Here is a 20,789-nt window from a genome sequence, read left to right on the forward strand (position 1 = left end):
ACAAACAACATAAACACTCTTTGTTATTTCTATGCATACACACAGAAACAGAAACACAAAGAGCTTGCCCGGAGCCTATTCAAAATCGAATCTCTAAGCTAGCTTTGATGGCACACAAATCTCTTACCTGCAAAGGGTTTTCCGTTTTTTCAACTACCTGTTGGAGCTACAATTTACAAGCTTTGTAGTTTTCACAGTTTTTGCAGTTTTTCATAGGCTTTTGCACAGCACATCAAGAATATCTCTCTCTTTTGGATGTTGCTTTACTTACAATAGGAGAATCAAGGCCTCCGATAGATTATACACAAGTTTACAGTAGAATACACTTGTTACAATAGAACAAGCATGGCTTCTTGTACGATGTCATGAGCACCTTGTTGTACACCTCGACGAGCATTCTGAATATATATACATGGAACCAGGGCTCCACATACCTCTCGAGTGACCTCGTTGCAGTAAAACTGGCACTGAAACGCTCCCCGCAAGCTCCATACACAGAGGCTAACAGTTCAGAGCCTTTGTGACCGTTTGAAAGGGAGTTCTGGCATTTTCTTCACTCTGCTTCTTTCTCGCATTTCTTGGACAAGTAAGTTCAAATGCTCTTCTGTTTATTCAATTTATTTCCATGTTCTGCACACACAAGTTTGTGAATCATTTTAGGTTTTGTTTATGCTCGCACAAGATTTAAAGTCCCAGCTTCAAAACATTGTACATTGAAGTTAAATTTCAGTATCAGTGCCCCTTATTCCGATGAACCTTCACTTAAATTTTCATTCCAAAATGGAAAACAATGGAAACAATGAAAACAATGGCAAGGAAATCTCAGATTTTGTGGAAACAAATCACTTAGGCCAAGTCAAAATTGCTTCAACAAACAAAATAGGGAAGTGGATTTGGGTAAATGCAAAACAATATAGGGGCATTTTAAAGCGTAGACTTGCTCGCTTTAAATGAGAACAAAGAAGAAGAAAACGACCCCATAAAAAGAAAACAAATAAGAGCAACAAAAATAAAGAAGAGTCAACCGTTACATTCCCACATTTACACCGCTTAATTGGTCATCAGATCTCTATGTCCAGGAACTGATGAAGGCCAGGGCAAGGATGGAAATTTTGGAAGCCAAAGAGCAGGAAAGGGATCACAAAATTTCAGAGATTACACTTGCAAATCGATCTTTAATGGAAGGTAATAGGATTCTAAAAGAGAGAGTAACAATGCTACAAGAGGCATTAGAGACAGGAAAACAAGAATGGGAATACATGAAAACAACATGGCAAACCATGAAAGAATCAATGGCAGCAAACAAGGAAGTGATAATCTCTAAAGCAGCTCAGGTGGATACACAAATATCTCAGTAGGTAGTCATTTCCAGAAAAAAAAGGCAAAAGAGATGTGCTTTAAATGGGAAAAAGAAGAAGAAAGCAACCCCATAAAGAGAAAGCAAATAAGAGTAGCAAAAATAAAGAAGAGTCAACCGTTACAGTCCCGCATCTACATCGCTTACTTGGTCATCAGATATCTATGTCCAGGAACTGATGAAGACCAGGGCAAGGCTAGAAATTTTGGAAGCCAAAGAGCAGGAAAGGGATCACAAAATTTCAGAGATTACACTTGCAAATTGATCTTTAACAGAAGGTAATAGGATTCTAAAAGAGCAAGTAACAATGCTACAAGAGGCGTTAGAGATAGGAAAACAAGAATGGGAAAACATGAAAACAACATGGAAAACCATGAAAGAATTAATGGAAACAAACAAGGAAGTGATAATCTCTAAAGCAACTCAAGTGGATACACAAATATCTCAGTAGGTAGTCATTTCGAGAAAAAAGGCAAAAGAGATCAAGAGGGCAAACATTCCAAAAGAAATCAAAACCAGAGTTGAGGACACTAATGGTTACATAAGGATGGAGGAAAAAGAAGATGTAAGTGCTTGTAGAGCACAAGAAAGAGAACACAAAGACAGAAAAGATAGGGAAACAAACTTTATTATAAGGGGAATAAGAGACTATGGAAAGAAGGAAAACACTCTCAATTTGACAACAGACTTTTTGAAAGAGAAATTACATTGGAGAGGGCAAATTTGTCAAGCAAGAAGGGTGGGAAAAATATGTGAAGAGAGGCCTCGACCCATAAAAGTCATCATAGCAAGTGTGCAAGACAAACATTATCTCTTAAGCAAAAAGAAACTCTTGAAATGCTCACACTTCTTCTTAGATGAAGATATAACTAGCAAACAACAAGAGGAGAGAAGAGAAGAAGTGAAGAAAATTAGAGCAGCAAAAAATGAAGGGAAAAGAGCATGGTTGTACAATGGTAAAGCAGCTATTGCAAGTTTTGGGCCTCATGACAAAGCAGGGCAGCAATTTGGCAGTAAAGAAAAAATAGTTAATTCTATAATAGGGAGGAAAACAACAGGATCATCATAGATGAAAAGGGGTGAAGACTCAAAGTCAAGTCATGTGTGCCAAGCCGTGTAGCAATCAAATCCTACCCAAATCTACCTAAGTCTAGTTTGTTGGAACTGTATAGGTTACGCTTGGACGAGGGGACCTGGGATAGGGCCTATTGCAAAAGGTAGAGACATAATTTGTCTCACATAAACTCATGAACATGATGGTTGTAAAACTCCTACGTTTGATGGTTATTTCAAATTAGCAGTTTGGAACGAGGCAACAAAAAATGGCAAAGGGTATGAAGGAATATTGGTTTTAGCGAAAGAAAAAGAAGGTCGTCATATAGAGATTGTGAAAGAAGATTCAAATAAACAATATTTATGGTTCAAAATAACAGATAATGATAACCATATAAGAATTGCAGCATGCTATTTTGCACCTCAAGTCTAAAAAACTTACAAAAATAAGGGGCTAGATAGCAAAGAGCCATATGCAGCTTTAAAGCAGGATATTGTTGTATATTCTCAACAGGGAGAAGTGCTTTTAGTGGGAGATTTCAATGCTAAAACAACAAATCAACAAGCGAGTATGTTTTGTTACAAAGAGGATCACAATCCTATCTGGCGCATTGAAGAGGAGAATCCTCAATGGTTGAGATTGTTATCACTTAGAACTAAAATTGATATATGTAACTTTTCATCCTAGCCCGATGACAAAGGTCAGTGCTAGTTTATTTTTGTTTTAATTTTCTTCCCTTAGAATCTGAAGTTTTGAAGAGTTTTTGAGTCAAGTTCTTCTCAGCTCCCATTGGTTCCCCTCCATCTACCATTGTTTTATAGCCACCTGTTATCTTATGTCAGTCACCGTGCCTTTTTGTAATTTCGCAGCGCAATCCTGATTAGGCAGTTTCGCAGTGCATCATTCAAATTTAAAACTGACAGCGCTGCGAAATCATGGATTCGTACATTTCGCAGCGAATCTTTCCCGAAATGTCAAATCCGTTAGGTGAGTCATAGGCCGTGTCTTCTCATGTCAGCTCATGTACCCCTCTTATCACATTTCACCACTCATTGCCACTATCACCACCACTAGATCTGTTGATACGCATGAATCATCATTTCCAAGAAAGACCACCGTGCATAAAACGTAATGATGGTCGTAAGTCTTGCATGAAATGACAAATCTGCAAGATTACAACTTGAAAGATTTTAAACGGCAAAATTTAAAATTCAACTGCAAAGATAATCAAGCGAGGCTGATAATCAAGCGAGGCTGAATTCAAATAGAAGCTGAATCACAGTTCCAACCGGAGCTGGTAGTTATTGTTTGCGAAGATTTGGAAGAATCAATGGAGAAAAAGGAGCACAGATCCGGCAAATGTCTAAAGACTGAGCCTGAAGGCTTAGATATAACGCTGAGAAATAAAGAGGTGGAGAAAGCATTTAAAAAGGCCGGGTGCTGGAATTTTTGCAAAAAGTTACAAGGAGGGCACGCACAGGTAACTAAAGAATTTGCACTTAACTTCACAGGCTTGAATTCAAAAGTAGCCATGATATAATTGCAGGTTTCGCCAGAAGTGATATCTACTGTGACAGAGATCCCACGAGGACAAGAGCAATGGTTTAAAAATTTCAAGTTTGACATGAATCCTTGCAAGGAGTTTTTGAAGGATGAATTTGTAAATGAAGATTTAAGTAAGGCAGTGCCCAGGAGTTATGTCAAAGAATATTATGCTCATTTACTCACCTGCATACAGAAATATCTTACTTGTGAAGGAAGTTATAACAAGGTTTACTCTTACCATTTTAAACTCCTTTTGCATTTCACCGGGAAGGTCTCCATAGACTTACCTTTTTATCTTTTCCGTAGTTTGAGTAAGATGTGTGATAAGGTACAACTGAGGAAAGAGGATTGTGAAACCTCTTTGTTTCATCATGGTTTGATCAAACTACTGGTTTTAGATGGGCTCCAAAAGGTAGACAGAGATTGGAATTCATTCACTTTTATGGCTGGCTTCAAAAGCCAGACTCGCCTCACTCCTCTACCTGCTAGAGATTTTACAATAGCTGAGCTCCAAACAGAAGCAAGAGCTAAAAGAGTTCCAAATTAACAAGTAAGAAAACAAGTGAAGCCACTCATCATCCAAGATCAACCTCAGCAATCAACTAAGGAAAAAGCTCATGGTAAAAAGACTGTACCTGAAACAAGCACATCTGAAGTAGTCTCAAGGATAAGAACAAGAAGCCAGATGAATAAGGAAAAAGGTAAAGCTGTAGCAGTCGAAGAAAGTCCAGTGTCCAAGGGAAGTTTAAATGCCTTATTACAGGCTATTGACTTTGAGCAGTCTCTACCAGTTCAAATTGAGTTGATACAGTCAGAACAAGAAAGCACAAAGAAAGCCAAGGCCTCAAAAAGGCTTAAATTTGATGAGCCAGCTGAAGAGTTTGTTTTTAAACCTAGAAGACCTATGACAAGGAGATTCCAGCAAGTACAGGAAGAACTATCAAGAACAGAGGAAACAGGGGAAGGGACACAACGTTGGCAAAAGAAAAACACAGGCAAAACAGTCATCACATCTAAAGAAGATAATATAGTAGACCTGAAGAGCCAATTAGAATCAGCTAAGCATGAGATTGCCAAATTGAAGAAAGCTGCTAGAAGACATGCAGTCATACAAGCAAACTATTAAAAAACTCTATGGGAAGGGAATGCAACTGTAGAAGCCCAGGTGAATTCAGTGGTTGATGGCCATTCACAATTTCACACCTGGACAGTACCAGCAATCAAAGAAGCCAAGTACATCAGAAGGATCAATATGCAACTGAGAGTTGGGAATAAGGTTATGAAGAAACAAATTGAAGATCTGAAGGCACAGCTAAGCCAGCTTAAAGGACCTGCTAAATGAGTTTTCATTTCAAGTAAGATTCTATTTCAAAATTTTGATAAGTTTGCTTGATCTTATCTTTCTGAAGAAATCTAAATCCCTATTCGGCCTTTGGAAAGTCTAAAGAAGTTTTTGGCAATCAAGCACTCGGATAATAAAGGTCTCAAGTTAAAAACAAGTTGTTTTAAATAACTCAGCAGTTTCGTAGCGCGCTACGAAACTGCTGAAAGTGATGATTTCAACATAAATCAAGCAGTTTTGAAGTTGAAGCGGGAAAATTTTGAAGGACAGTTGTATACAACAAGAACACCTGAAGTTACAACAGCCAATCAGGACAGTTGTATACAACAAGAACACCTGAAGTTACAACAGCCAATCAGACTAGCACAATTGGAAATAAATAGTTTGAATCAAAAAGTGGCATTTTGTCATATCATAAGAAAATTGAAGCATGTATCAGACAGCTTGAATACGTTTTCCTTTTTGTTTTCGAAACAGTGGATGACACATCATCAAATCAGGTTTCATAACAGCAGACAGCACATCAAAACGTGGCCACCGTCATATTTTGAGGGACAACAATTAAAAAACCGACTTATGAAGATTCGAAGATCATACAGCCGAGAAGCAAGGATAGTCTCCTAATTTTTCTGGACAGTGAAGAAGATACAACATCCAAGGTTAACATGGAGCATTAAACACCCATCTCATCCAAACTGAAAGAGAACCAGATGTCATAGAAAGGAATCATCTGAATTAAAGCCATCACACATGTAATATGGAGTTAGAATCATAGTTGATTTAGATCTCTAAAAAACTCCAGTCAACACTTTGTTGTATTTATTAAGCATTTATAGTTTAAGAGTTGTGAGTAATAGAAGTAGTTTTCGAATTCCCCTCATGCTTGAGGAGGAATCTCGATCAGTTAGAATAAGAGCTCTATCTATAGCTGAAACAACAATGTAATCGGGGTTGGAAATTTTATGGAAAAGCTTGTATTTGGCCTATGTAAGACTCATTTTCAGTAATACATGCTTGACTTTACTTCTCAGGATTCATGAAGGATTTTTTATGTTCAGAATATGTGATGTTGTCCTTTTCTTAATTCTTACAGTGGTATGGATGTATAATCACTCAGAATTCACTGAATGTGCTCTGACTTCCTGTATACATTTATAAACTGTGTGGTCCCCTATGAGTTTATGTTCTGAATGTTTAAATGCTGAATGCCCTGACTTCCATGTAAGGTTGAGTTCATTGTTATATTGAGGTGTTGTTGACTCCATAAGCCCAATGGATAGTTGTTTAATGTGTTTACACCATTCATATTTTTCACAGTTGCTCTATAAGAGTTAGCCATCTTATCTTTAATCAAAATCATTAATCCATCAAGAGAGAGCCCTCTCAGGTTGAGGAGGCTAAGCCTTAGCCTAAAGTCGGTTTGAAATAGTTACTTAGAGTCAACCTGACCAGCAGCCTATCAGGATCTGATTTTGAGATAACATTTTGGTGCGTCTGCCGGGAGCCTGAAGATTATTCATTCCCGAAATCATGAAGCTGAACTTCTGAAGGTAGCAGGAGCTCAGAAGGTTTTCGAGGCTGCATTCTACCTTGGTGACTCCATACAATCTTAAAGTTAAAAAGGTGGCTTCGAGAGGAAGATATATAAGGAGTAATCCTGACCCAAATCCACCTACTCCTGTGGATAATCCAAACACCATCTCAAGGAGCAGGCAAAGATTTCCTGATATACCAGGTACTTCATCTTTTTCGAAATCTTTGTTCCCTGAATTTTCTAGAAGTCCTGAAGATAAAATTGTAGATGATAAAATTCATGAGGTATTGTTGAGGTCTGAGAACGAAGAAGAACTTATTGGAATTATTTTAGATTTACAAAAAAGAGGCATTGATACTTCATCCTTAGTGTCGCAAAAAGATAAGGAAGAGTTTTGGGAGGTTGTTACTTCAGAATTACTGTTAGAAGAAGAAGATTTGAATCAACTCAAAGAGCTTGATCCTTTTGAAGTTTTGCTCAAATCCAAAACTGGTTTACCCCTCCCAAATTGGAGTTCCTTTGTCAGTGGTTTGCAAAGTCCAAATAGTCCTTTTCGTACTAATACTTTATCTTCTGCCTCTGCTAGCCCTAATATTCCTCAGACACTATCTCACACTAGTTCTGGTCCCACCGGTCATACAATACCTGTTATCACTGCTCCTCCATTCATTATGGCTATACCTGCTAGGTATGCTCCACTAGCTCTCCCTGCTGTTTTACATGATCTTCCTAGCAAATATGCTGCCAGAATTCCAACATGGGGAGGAGATGAAGATATTACAGCATAGGAACATGTGGATAGGTTCAATGATTTTGTTGACAGGGTAGAAGTGGACGATGAAGATGTAAAACTAAGATTGTTTGCTCAAACTTTCATTGGGGAAGTCAGAAAATGGTTTAAAGCCCTTAGAGCCGGAAGCATTCATAGTTGGGTAGAATTTGAAGATAGCTTTCTAAGGAAATGGGGAAACAGAACCAACCCTGTCCAAGCCCTTACTGAATACAACAATCTTAGAAGAGCTCCAGAGGAAACTGTCCAAAACTTCTCTAAGAGGTTTAATAAAATATACAATTCTATTCCAGCTCATTTGAAACCTCCTGGAGCTTTGGCACAGTTGAGATATGCTGAATCATTTGATTCAGATTTCTCTCTTTTACTCAGAGAAAGGGAGTCTGCCTCTCTTGCTGACATGCAAAATGATGCAATTAAGGTGGAGGTGAATATGATGGCTGCTAAGAAATCAAAGATGGCAAAGACTAAGCTGAAGGAAGAAGAGAAACCTTCTACCTCTGCTCCAGAAGACAAGTTTGAAACAATGATGAAAACCATGGAAAAATGGATGGACCGACTAGGTCTTGGGAATGCTTCTGCTCCTCCAGCACAGCAGGAACCTCAAATCAGGAACCTCAGTACAGAAGACCTCAGAATCAGCAAAGGCCAAGAGACAACAGAAATCAGCAGTCAGATCCTCCAGTGAGACCTCCCTTCCAACAAAATTTGGCAGATGAAGAAGATGAGCCTGAAGTCCCTGAGGAATCAATCCATTGTTTTGATGAAGAAGTGTCAGGGATTTTCTTGACTAAGGAGGAACATGATGAGTCCAGTATGATAAAATCAGGAGAAGAGCCTTCAGATTTTTTAAAGGGCTATCAACATGCTATCTTTGAGATGCAAAAGCAGTACAATCTTAGGAATAGAGATGTTCCTATTACAGCAAATAAAGCACAGCCCAAGAAGAATACCTCAAGGACAGTTGAAGATAAAAAGGAAAACTCAAAGGTGGTTGAAGGTAAGGATGATTCTCCTCTTGTCAAAAAGGATATTCAAATTCTTTCTCCTCCTAAAGAAATTGACAAGACTACTTCTGTTTTTAATCTTGAGAACGAGATTGCAAAAATTAAGATATCAGTCCCTTTTAATGAAATTCTCAAGGTAGACAAATACAGAAGCAAAATTGTTGAAATGCTTAATTCACAACCAGGAGTGGCTGATATCCTAAATGTACAAGAAGATAATCCTGTTATCTGTTTGGGTCCAAGACTTGAGGATGAACAAAATGAAGAGTTTCCCCCTTTCTACATAAGCATTAGCATTCATGATATGACTCTACATAATGCTATGTTAGATTCGGGGGCATCACATAATCTCATGCCTAAGGTAATCATGGAAAGACTGGGGTTAGAGGTAACTAGGCCATATAAGGATTTATTTTCCTTTGATTCAAAAAGAGTCCAATGCATTGGTTTGATAAAAGATGTTGTTGTGGGGCTCACACAAATTCCAGCAAAAACAATTGTTATGGACATTGTTGTCGCAGACATTCCACCGAAGTTTGGGATGCTTCTTTCAAGGTCATGGGCAGCAAAAATCAAGGGCACAATGCAGATGGATCTTACATATGCTACTATCCCAGTGTTTGGTGAACAAAGGAGGTTGTATCGCGAGACAAGGATGGCGTACATGGTAAGCAACAAAGACAAGCCTCAGCATTTTCCTATTTATTCATGTGATACTGGTCTTGGATCAGCTATCCTTTTCAATGAATCAGTTGGAAGAGAATCACAAGATGAACCTGCGGAAAATCAGTGTCAAGAAGGTCAGCAAGGAGATGAAAGAGACATCATGGGCTGCTGGTCATTATACTTTGATGGATCAGCAGGAAAAGAAGGGGCAGGAGCTGGGATTTGGATCACTAGTCCAACTGAAGAAAGTAAGTTTCTCTCATACAAATTAAACTTTGATTGTACCAACAATATGGCTGAGTACGAATCTCTGATTTTAGGTTTGGAAGCCTTGATAAAATTGAAAGCTAAAAACATTGTTGTTTGTGGAGATTCTGAATTGGTAATTAAACAAGTAGAAGGTGCATATCAAACTAAGGATACAAGGATGAGAGCATACAGAAACTTAGTGTTGGAGATGTTGGAAAAATTTCAATCCTATTCTTTTAACATCAAAACTAGAGATCAAAACTCTATTGCAGATTCTCTTGCTGTTTCTGCCAGTCTCTTTATCATTCCTAAACACTCTTCTGAAAATTATGAAGTGGAGGTTCGCCATAGACCAGTCATACCAGATAATATCACAAATTGGCAAGTTTTTGAGGATGATCAACATGTAAGGAACTTCATTGAATTAAAAGAAGAGTTTGAACACAATCAGATAGATCAGCAGAATATGTTAATTGAGTCAAACGAAAGTTCTGAAGTCTTACAATTACAAAACAACTTAATTCCTAAAGGCCTCATTCCCCTTGAGAAATTATTTGATCAAAATGATGTGTTCAAAGCACCAAGACTACAAGCTAATGAAGAAGAAGTAGAAAGCTGCAATTTAGGAGACTCGGTTGTGCCTAAGATAGTCAAGATTTCAAAATTCCTTTCAGCTGATATGAAGACTAAATATGTTGAGATGATGAAAAGATTCATTGATGTTTTTGCATGGAGTTATGCTGACTTGAAACAATATGACTCTTCAATCATACAGCATACCATTCCTATTAAGCATAATGAAAAGCCTTTTAAGCAGAAGTTAAGAAGAATTAATCCTCTTCTAATGCCACTGATTGAAAAAGAAGTGAAAAAGCTCTTTGATGCTAAAATTATTGTTCCAATCAGATTCTCAAATTGGCTTGCTAATTTGGTACCAGTCAGAAAAAAGAATGGAGAGATCAGAATTTGTATAGACTTCAGAAACTTAAACAAAGCTTCATTGAAAGATAATTACCCCCTTCCCAAAATGGATTTCATTCTGCAGAACATTGTTGGTTCACAAAGGATGTCTATGCTTGATGGTTTCTCAGGGTACAATCAGATTCTTGTTCACCCAGATGATCAGGAGAAAACGGCCTTCACTACACCATGGGGAACATTCATGTATGCAAAAATGCCATTTGGCCTCATGAACGCGGGAGCCACTTTCCAGAGAGCAATGGATATTGCTTTTGCTAAAGAAAAGGACAAATCAGTGGTGGTTTATCTTGATGACATCACAGTTTTTTCAAAAAGGGAAGAAGACCACTTAAATCGCCTTGAAAGGATCCTACTGAAGTGTAGGAGGTTTGGTATTTCTCTAAACCCAACCAAAAGTATTTTCGCTTTAACTTCTGGCAAACTGCTTGGTCATATTATTTCTGAAGAAGGAATTAGGATTGATCCTAATAGAGTTAGTGCAATTCAAAAATTAGATCTACCAAGGAGTAAGAAGGAGATTCAATCCTTTCTTGGGAAAGTTAACTTTGTTAGAAGATTCATTCCTAATTTTGCTGAAGTTGTCAAGAAAATAACAAAGATGTTAAAGAAAGGAGCAGATTTTAAACGGACAGTTGAAGCAAAGAAATCATTTGAAGAGATCAAGAAGGCACTTACTCAAGCACAAGTACTTATCAGCCCAGATTTTACCAAGGAGTTCCTTATCTTCGCATTCGCTTCTGAAGACACAATTGCTGGAGTTTTACTGCAAAAAGGAAGTCAAGGTACTGAACAACCCATTTCTTTCTTTAGCAAGACATTAGCCAATGCTGAATTGAAATATAATATCTTAGAGAAACAAGCCTATGCATTGGTGAAAGCACTTAAGGATTTCAGAATCTATGTTTTGCACTCTCACATTGTTGCCTACGTCCCAAATGTTGTTAGAAAAGATATTCTTACACAAGCTGATCCAGATGGAAAAAGGGGAAAGTGGATAGCAAAACTATTGGAGTATGACATTGAGATCAAACCCACAAAGTTGGTAAAGGGTCAAGGCCTAGCCCAATTGTTGACTCAGTCAAATTTGGACTGTATTGATATTAATTTAAGCACAGAAATCTCAGAAATTTCTGAAAATGAAGAGGAATTGGTCCAAATAAATGAGAAATTCTTGATCTCAGAATGGTACAAGGATATAGCATTTGTTTTGCAGCATAATAGAGCTCCTGATAATCTTTCAAAATCCAAAGCTCGGTTTACCAAATTGAAATCTCTCATATATTTTGTGTATGACCAAAATTTGTTTTGGAAAGATGCAGGAGGAATATTATTAAACTGCCTCATTGAAGAAGAAGCTGATAAAGTAATTGATGAGTTTCATAAAGGGGATTGTGGAGGACATCACTATTGGAAATCCACTGCAAACAAGGTCTTGAGAGCTGGCTATTTTTGGCCAACTATGTTTAGAGATATCTATAAAAAGATAGCCACATGTCATGAATGTCAAGTGTTTGAAGGAAAGAGAAAGCTTATGCCACTGCCCTTGGTTCCTATTTATGTTGAAGCACCTTTCCAGCAGTGGGGATTAGACTTTATAGGGGAAATCCATCCTCCTTCATCAGGACAGCATCGCTGGATTCTCACAGCCACCGATTACTTTACAAAATGGATAGAAGCAATACCCACAAAGGCAAGCAAATGATTCAGTGATTATTTCTTTCTTATAAAATAATATATTATCAAGATTTGGTTGCCCAATTAAGATCATTATAGACAATGCTCAAGCTTTCAAGTCCAAAAGGATGATTAATTTTTGTCATCAGTATCACATCTCCCTTGGACATTCCACTGCTTATTATCCACAGGGAAATGGTTTGGCTGAATCATCAAACAAGAGCCTTGTGAGAATCATTAAGAAGCTGCTGCAAGAAAATAAAAAAGCTTGGCATTTGAAACTGAGATATGCTTTGTGGGCTGACCGGATTTGCACAAAGAGGTCCATTGGAACATCACCATATGAGCTAGTATATGGGGCAGAGGCTATATTTCCAACATCCCTTGGAGTACTAGTAATGAAGTTGATTCAAGGACTAGAAGAGGAACCAAATGCTATACAACGAAGGATCAATAAGCTAATAGCTTTGCAAGAGAAAAGAAATGAGGTGTTTGACAATCATCAACAAAACCAGAACAGGCAAGAGAGCATTTGACAAAAAGATCAAAGAAGTTACATTCCAGATCCATGATAAAGTCTTGAAATGGGAAGCTAGAATTGAAGAGAAAGGTAAACATGGTAAATTTGAAAATTTGTGGAAAGGGCCATATCAAATTTCTGCTTTCCATGGGAATAACACCTACATTCTACAAGAGATTGATGGAACACCATATGCTGGAGGACCTGTTAATGGCAGGTTCCTAAAGCATTACAATTGATTAAATCTCTGCCAAGTTTCTCACAACATTGTATATAACCGTTTTATTAGTCTTTCTTTGTTGCAAATAAATGACAAGCTGAACAGGAAGCTCAAGCCCGAGGTGAAGGCTCACAAAGCTAGAAAAGGATGCTTGTCAACTCCATCTATGTTTTCATAAATTGGACAAAGCACTGGACATACGAGTTCTTAGTGTACTACAGGAGCACACTATCCCAAGTGGAGCCACTGTTATCACTTAGAACTAAAATTGATATATGTAACTTTTCATCCTAGCCCGATGACAAAGGTCAGTGCTAGTTTATTTTTGTTTTAATTTTCTTCCCTTAGAATCTGAAGTTTTGAAGAGTTTTTGAGTCAAGTTATTCTCAGCTCCCATTGGTTCCCCTCCATCTACCATTGTTTTATAGCCACCTGTTATCTTATGTCAGTCACCGTGCCTTTTTGTAATTTCGCAGCGCAATCCTGATTAGGCAGTTTCGCAGCGCATCATTCAAATTTAAAACTGACAGCGCTGCGAAATCATGGATTCGTACATTTCGCAGCGAATATTTCCCGAAATGTCAAATCCGTTAGGTGAGTCATAGGCCGTGTCTTCTCATGTCAGCTCATGTACCCCTCTTATCACATTTCACCACTCATTGCCACTATCACCACCACTAGATCTGTTGATACGCATGAATCATCATTTCCAAGAAAGACCACAGTGCATAAAACTTAATGATGGTCGTAAGTCTTGCATGAAATGACAAATCTGCAAGGTTACAACTTGAAAGATTTTAAACGGCAAAATTTAAAATTCAACTGCAAAGATAATCAAGCGAGGCTGATAATCAAGCGAGGCTGAATTCAAATAGAAGCTGAATCACAATTCCAACCGGAGCTGGTAGTTATTGTTTGCGAAGATTTGGAAGAATCAATGGAGAAAAAGGAGCACAGATCCGGCAAATGTCTAAAGACTGAGCCTGAAGGCTTAGATATAACGCTGAGAAATAAAGAGGTGGAGAAAGCATTTAAAAAGGCCGGGTGCTGGAATTTTTGCAAAAAGTTACAAGGAGGGCACGCACAGGTAACTAAAGAATTTGCACTTAACTTCACAGGCTTGAATTCAAAAGTAGCCATGATAGAATTGCAGGTTTCGCCAGAAGTGATATCTACTGTGACAGAGATCCCACGAGGACAAGAGCAATGGTTTAAAAATTTCAAGTTTGACATGAATCCTTGCAAGGAGTTTTTGAAGGCTGAATTTGTAAATGAAGATTTAAGTAAGGCAGTGCCCAGGAGTTATGTCAAAGAATATTATGCTCATTTACTCACCTGCATACAGAAATATCTGACTTGTGAAGGAAGGTATAACAAGGTTTACTCTTACCATTTTAAACTCCTTTTGCATTTCACCGGGAAGGTCTCCATAGACTTACCTTTTTATCTTTTCCGTAGTTTGAGTAAGATGTGTGATAAGGTACAGCTGAGGAAAGAGGATTGTGAAACCTCTTTGTTTCATCATGGTTTGATCAAACTACTGGTTTTAGATGGGCTCCAAAAGGTAGACAGAGATTGGAATTCATTCACTTTTATGGCTGGCTTCAAAAGCCAGACTCGCCTCACTCCTCTACCTGCTAGAGATTTTACAATAGCTGAGCTCCAAACAGAAGCAAGAGCTAAAAGAGTTCCAAATTCACAAGTAAGAAAACAAGTGAAGCCACTCATCATCCAAGATCAACCTCAGCAATCAACTAAGGAAAAAGCTCATGGTAAAAAGATTGTACCTGAAACAAGCACATCTGAAGTAGTCTCAAGGATAAGAACAAGAAGCTAGATGAATAAGGAAAAAGGTAAAGCTGTAGCAGTCGAAGAAAGTCCAGTGTCCAAGGGAAGTTTAAATGCCTTATTACAGGCTATTGACTTTGAGCAGTCTCTACCAGTTCAAATTGAGTTGATACAGTCAGAACAAGAAAGCACCAAGAAAGCCAAGGCCTCAAAAAGGCTTAAATTTGATGAGCCAGCTGAAGAGTTTGTTTATAAACCTAGAAGACCTATGACAAGGAGATTCCAGCAAGTACAGGAAGCACTATCAAGAACAGAGGAAACAGGGGAAGGGACACAACGTTGGCAAAAGAAAAACACAGGCAAAACAGTCATCACATCTAAAGAAGATAATATAGCAGACCTGAAGAGCCAATTAGAATCAGCTAAGCATGAGATTGCCAAATTGAAGAAAGCTGCTAGAAGACATGCAGTCATACAAGCAAACTATTAAAAAACTCTATGGGAAGGGAATGCAACTGTAGAAGCCCAGGTGAATTCAGTGGTTGATGGCCATTCACAATTTCACACCTGGACAGTACCAGCAATCAAAGAAGCCAAGTACACCAGAAGGATCAATATGCAACTGAGAGCTGGGAATAAGGTTATGAAGAAACAAATTGAAGATATGAAGGCACAGCTAAGCCAGCTTAAAGGACCTGATAAATGAGTTTTCATTTCAAGTAAGATTCTATTTCAAAATTTTGATAAGTTTGCTTGATCTTATCTTTCTGAAGAAATCTAAATCCCTATTCGGCCTTTGGAAAGTCTAAAGAAGTTTTTGGCAATCAAGCACTCGGTTAATAAAGGTCTCAGGTTAAAAACAAGTTGTTTTAAATAACTCAGCAGTTTCGTAGCGCGCTACAAAACTGCTGAAAGTGATGATTTCAACATAAATCAAGCAGTTTTGAAGTTGAAGCGGGAAAATTTTGAAGGACAGTTGTATACAACAAGAACACCAGAAGTTACAACAGCCAATCAGGACAGTTGTATACAACAAGAACACCTGAAGTTACAACAGCCAATCAGGACAGTTGTATACAACAAGAACACCTGAAGTTACAACAGCCAATCAGACTAGCACAAGTGGAAATAAATAGTTTGAATCAAAAAGTGGCATTTTGTCATATCATAAGAAAATTGAAGCATGTATCAGACAGCTTGAATACGTTTTCCTTTTTGTTTTTGAAACAGTGGATGACACATCATCAAATCAGGTTTCATAACAGCGGACAACACATCAAAACGTGGCCACCGTCATATTTTGAGGGACAATAATTAAAAAACCGACTTATGAAGATTCGAAGATCATACAGCCGAGAAGCAAGGATAGTCTCCTAATTTTTCTGGACAGTGAAGAAGATACAGCATCCAAGGTTAACATGGAGCATTAAACACCCATCTCAGCCAAACTGAAAGAGAACCAGATGTCATAGAAAGGAATCATCTGAATTAAAGCCATCATGCATGTAATATGGAGTTAGAATCATAGTTGATTTAGATCTCTAAAAAACTCCAGTCAACACTTTGTTGTATTTATTAAGTAGTTAGAGTTTAAGAGTTGTCAGTAATAGAAGTAGTTTTTGAATTCCCCTCATGCTTGAGGAGGAATCTCGATCGGTTAGAATAAGAGCTCTATATATAGCTGAAACAACAATGTAATCGGGGTTGGAAAATTTATGGAAAAGCTTGTATTTGGCCTATGTAAGACTCATTTTCAGTAATACATGCTTGACTTTACTTCTCAGGATTCATGAAGGATTTTTTATGTTCAGAATATGTGATGTTGTCCTTTTCTTAATTCTTACAGTGGTATGGATGTATAATCACTCAGAATTCACTGAATGTGCTTTGACTTCCTGTATACATTTATAAATTGTGTGGTCCCCTATGAGTTTATGTTCTGAATGTTTAAATGCTGAATGCCCTGACTTCCATGTAAGGTTGAGTTCATTGTTATATTGAGGTGTTGTTGACTCCATAAGCCCAATGGATAGTTGTTTAATGTGTTTACACCATTCATATTTTTCACAGTTGCTCTATAAGAGTTAGCCATCTTATCTTTAATCAAAATCATTAATCCATCAAGAGAGAGCCCTCTCAGGTTGAGGAGGCTAAGCCTTAGCCTAAAGTCGGTTTGAAATAGTTACTTAAAGTCAACCTGACCAGCAGCCTATCAGGATCTGATTTTGAGATAACAGAGATGTTCAGAAGATGACAAAGTTAGCAATCATTTTGGAGAGGAGTTGCTCACGATGTGTGGTGCTTTCAACTTAATTATCTGCAATGGTCTAGATAAATGGAAAAGGTCTCGGAAGTTCACTTGCAACACATACAATGGGGCAAGTGTTGTTGACTACGTTATTTGTTCACAAAGCTTGATAGAAAGGATAGATGAAGTTAAGATTGGAGAGCATATGTGGGACTTAAAATCAGACCATAATCCAATTTATATAAAGCTATCTTGGTTAGAAGAAAGACAACATAGAAGGAAAACCCAATGTTCTCGCAATCGATATCAAGGGGCAAAATTCTTCTAACACAAGAAAATTGTACTATCTTCAAAATAATGTTGGAGAGATCAATTCAAAAGGGAAAGAGGGGTTCCCAAAGACTCAATAGCCATGAGTTAACAAATATAATTCAGAGTGCACTTGAGAAGTGTAAAAGAGCAAAAAATAGGAAATTTGAATCAAATTTTTTTCCTGTAAATGCTTGGTTTGATGAGGAATGCAAAATGGCAAGGAAAACCTTGAAAAAGGCAGGCGAGGAGAAGATGAATGTAAACTTATATAAGCAAATTTTGAAAAGGAAAAAAGACGAGTTCACGCAAATAAGGTGAGAAGAGTTAATATATCTAGGCAAGAATAACCCAAAGCTTTTTTAGCAGGAACTTCAACAAAGGAAGAAGCAAATTAAAAATAATATTACAACCAATCAATGGTTTGATTCTACAAGACAAATTTATGAAAAAAAATAAGAGGAGGAGCCTCCTCCCAGGATCAACACAACTATAAATCTTTTCACATTACAGGAAGCAGAGACAGGAATTAAGAACTTGAAAAAAGGAAAGGTAAAGGACTTGGTTGAACTTCAAGCAAAATATCTAAAGTGGGGAATGAACATTCTTGCACCGCACATTATAGAAATATTCAACAAAGTCATTCGACAAGGATTCCCAAGAGATTGGACAACTAGTCTAGCAATACCCCTTTTTAAAAGTGGAGACATTAGTAATCCTTCCAACTATAGAACCATTATGATCAATCCTTTGTTTGCAAAGCTCTTCCGCGACATGGTAGAAAATAGAATCAGTAAGTGGGTGAAAGTCAAAGAAAAGAGGGCAAAAGGGCAAGCAGGTTTTAGGCTGAAATATTCTATAGTAGATCATGGTATCACGTTGAGACACATTATTGAAAAGGTTTGGGAGGGCGAAGAAGAAGTATTTTGCTGCTTTGTTGACTTCAAAAAGGCATTTGACACAGTCCTTAGAGATAAGTTGTGGAGTAGAATGGAAGAACTTGGAATTCCTTTGCATTATAGAGTTGCTATCCATAGGCTTTATGAAGAGGTGAAAGTCAAAATTAACTTCAGCAGGCATTTCAGAAAGATTTAGAAGTGACATCGGAGTCAAGCAAGGCTGCCCTTTATCCTCTACTCTTTTTGGTTTATATATTGATAAATTGAAAGAGTGGCTAAATCTGCAAGGTGGGGATGGTGTTCGATTGGGGGAGTTTGTGATAAAGCTTCTTTTATATACTGATGACCTTGTATTGATTGCTAAATTGGCCTAAGGATTGCAGATGCACCCATATTCCCTTGAGCATTTTTGCAAAGAAGTGGGGATGCAAGTCAATACTAGCAAGACCAAAATAATGATTTTCTCAAATAAAAAGAAGCAGAGCCAACATACGTTCTTCTTTCAAGGCAACATTCTTGAAGAAGTAAATGAATACAAGTACCTCGGGATTGATGTCACAATAAGCTTAATTGGGAGCATTGCATAAACAAGAGAATTTTAGGAGGATGGAAGGCATTATATGCTCTTCAAAACATATGTAGAGAGATAGATTTATGGGATTGGAAAACAATTAAAGTGATTTTTGGGCTCCTAGTTTGTCCACTGATATTATATGGGTGTGAAGTGTGGGCTAGTAGCATCCTTGTCTCAAAATGGAAGCAAATTGAGAAAATCCAAAAACGCTTGATCATGAGCAAGTTTAAAATAAAAAGTTCAATTTCTTATGAGGTAATGCTAAGTGAACCAGGAGCAACTTCCATTGAAGCAATTGCTATGATGCATCTCATAAGGTATCTACAAAGAATTGAGAAAATGGTAGAAGGTAGATGGCCTAAAGTTATCTTCAATGAAGGAATGATTGAAAGAAAAAAATCATGGGTGAGACAAAACAATAAATGTATGCAAAACTGGAATATTTACCTCAATGCATGTCCCACAAATAACAAGGATTTAAAGAGTTTTGTTATGGAGAAGTTTCGTAAGTGTATATGGGGAAAAGAGTTGGGTAGAAAGAAGAAGTACTATGTTCAAGAATTCAACCCCACTTGTGATCTCCAACAAAAAGAGTACATTGGAGCTAGCATTCCATGGAGAGAAAAGATTCTTATTGCTCAATTAAGAACTAACTCGCATCAACTACGGTGCGAAACAGGTCGGTGGAAAAGACCTAAAGAAGCTTGGGAAGAACGGGTGTGTACTTTTTGCACTTCTGGGGCAGTGGAATCAGAAAACATTTCATTTTGGAATGTGATGCTTTCAGAGACATCAAAGGCAGTTACAACAGTATGTTAACATCAGTTCCTTGGCATTGTCTTTTCAGTGAGGGGACTATTAGAAGGTTGGGTCAACGCATCATTAATTTGAATAATAAGAGGATTGAATTGAAAAATACAAAAAGCAGGGGAAGCTAGTGGTCCCATAGACTATATCTAGTCTCGTGGACATTAAAATTTCATTTTCATTTTCAAGAACTCAAAAAGCGATTCCAAATTTAGGATTGTTTATTACTCATGCTGTTAACTTCTTTCTTTCTAATTAATGTCAAGAGATTCAAAGGCATTACTTGCATTAACAGGAGCTAAGAAGCACTGCCAACAACACACCCCAACTAGGTATAAAGGATGCATTGTTATGGTAAAGAATTTGGCCTTAAAAAAAGGGTATGTACCCACACCCTAGGTCGAAAGCAACTCCATGCCACTAGGCGTTGCTTTCGCTATGGAACACCCTTAAGGTGTGTAGCAAACCCCTCTTCTTTTAGAGACCCCTTTTCAATCCTAAGTTTTTTCTAAATGTCATAGGCATTTTTCTTATCCTTTTGGTCGGACTTTGTTGCAGACCTTTGATTGTTTGGATCTGGAAGGCCTCGACTATCCTACTTTGAATGGTAGTATTTAAGGTCTCCTTCCGTACAATTAGAGTGATTTTATCTACCACTATGGGGACATTTAGCGAAGTATTAGGCACTTGAGTATGGGTGGTTTTGGTTAGGTCTCCTGTAGTACCTATAGAACTAATATTTTTACCTTTGGACGCTACCGCTATCATTGTTTCTGTGTTTGTGAAGGTCCTAGTACGAGGCTTATTGATGGTAGGAGTGATGGTGTGAGCCTTAAGGTTGTTCCTGACCATGAGCATGCTGTGTGTCCTGAAGGAGGAGAGAAGGTCCTGTGTGTTCATGAGGAGTTGGGCTATACTAGGTAACTTGGCAGGATCCGGGGGCGTTGATTGCTGGGTCTCGGTTAGTCGAACCTTTTCTGCCTAAGAGACAACTGGTTGCTAGATTGGCTTATCCTCCTGATGAGTGCTCAAGTGGGTTTTTTTTGTTAGAAGGTCCTCTTGATGAGCGGTCAGGTGGGTTTTCTCTGTTAGAAGGTAGTGGGCAGTCACGAGTAATGTGTCCCACCTCATCACAATTATAGCATCTAACAGGCTCAGTCCTTCCACAAGACCTACCTCCTCTATGCCCTTGTTGGTAACCTCATCTTTGACCCATGTCTCTGCC

General features: G+C 37.9%; 1 protein-coding gene across 1 annotated transcript in view; it reads left to right on the forward strand.

Annotated features, from left to right (window-relative positions):
- The first annotated feature begins 453 nt into the window (after positions 1-453).
- Positions 454-20,789, forward strand: part of FAS4 (RNA helicase family protein) — a 75,095-nt gene continuing 54,759 nt past the window's right edge. The window contains exon 1 of the mRNA XM_089396441.1: positions 454-586. The gene's annotated coding sequence lies outside the window, so the exon portion shown is untranslated. The remainder of the gene's footprint in view (positions 587-20,789) is intronic.

The sequence above is a fragment of the Pinus tabuliformis genome, chromosome 1_2, assembly GCF_031772625.1.
Source record: "Pinus tabuliformis cultivar Carrire ecotype Pingquan chromosome 1_2, CPIR1, whole genome shotgun sequence".
Classification (NCBI taxonomy): domain Eukaryota; kingdom Viridiplantae; phylum Streptophyta; class Pinopsida; order Pinales; family Pinaceae; genus Pinus; species Pinus tabuliformis.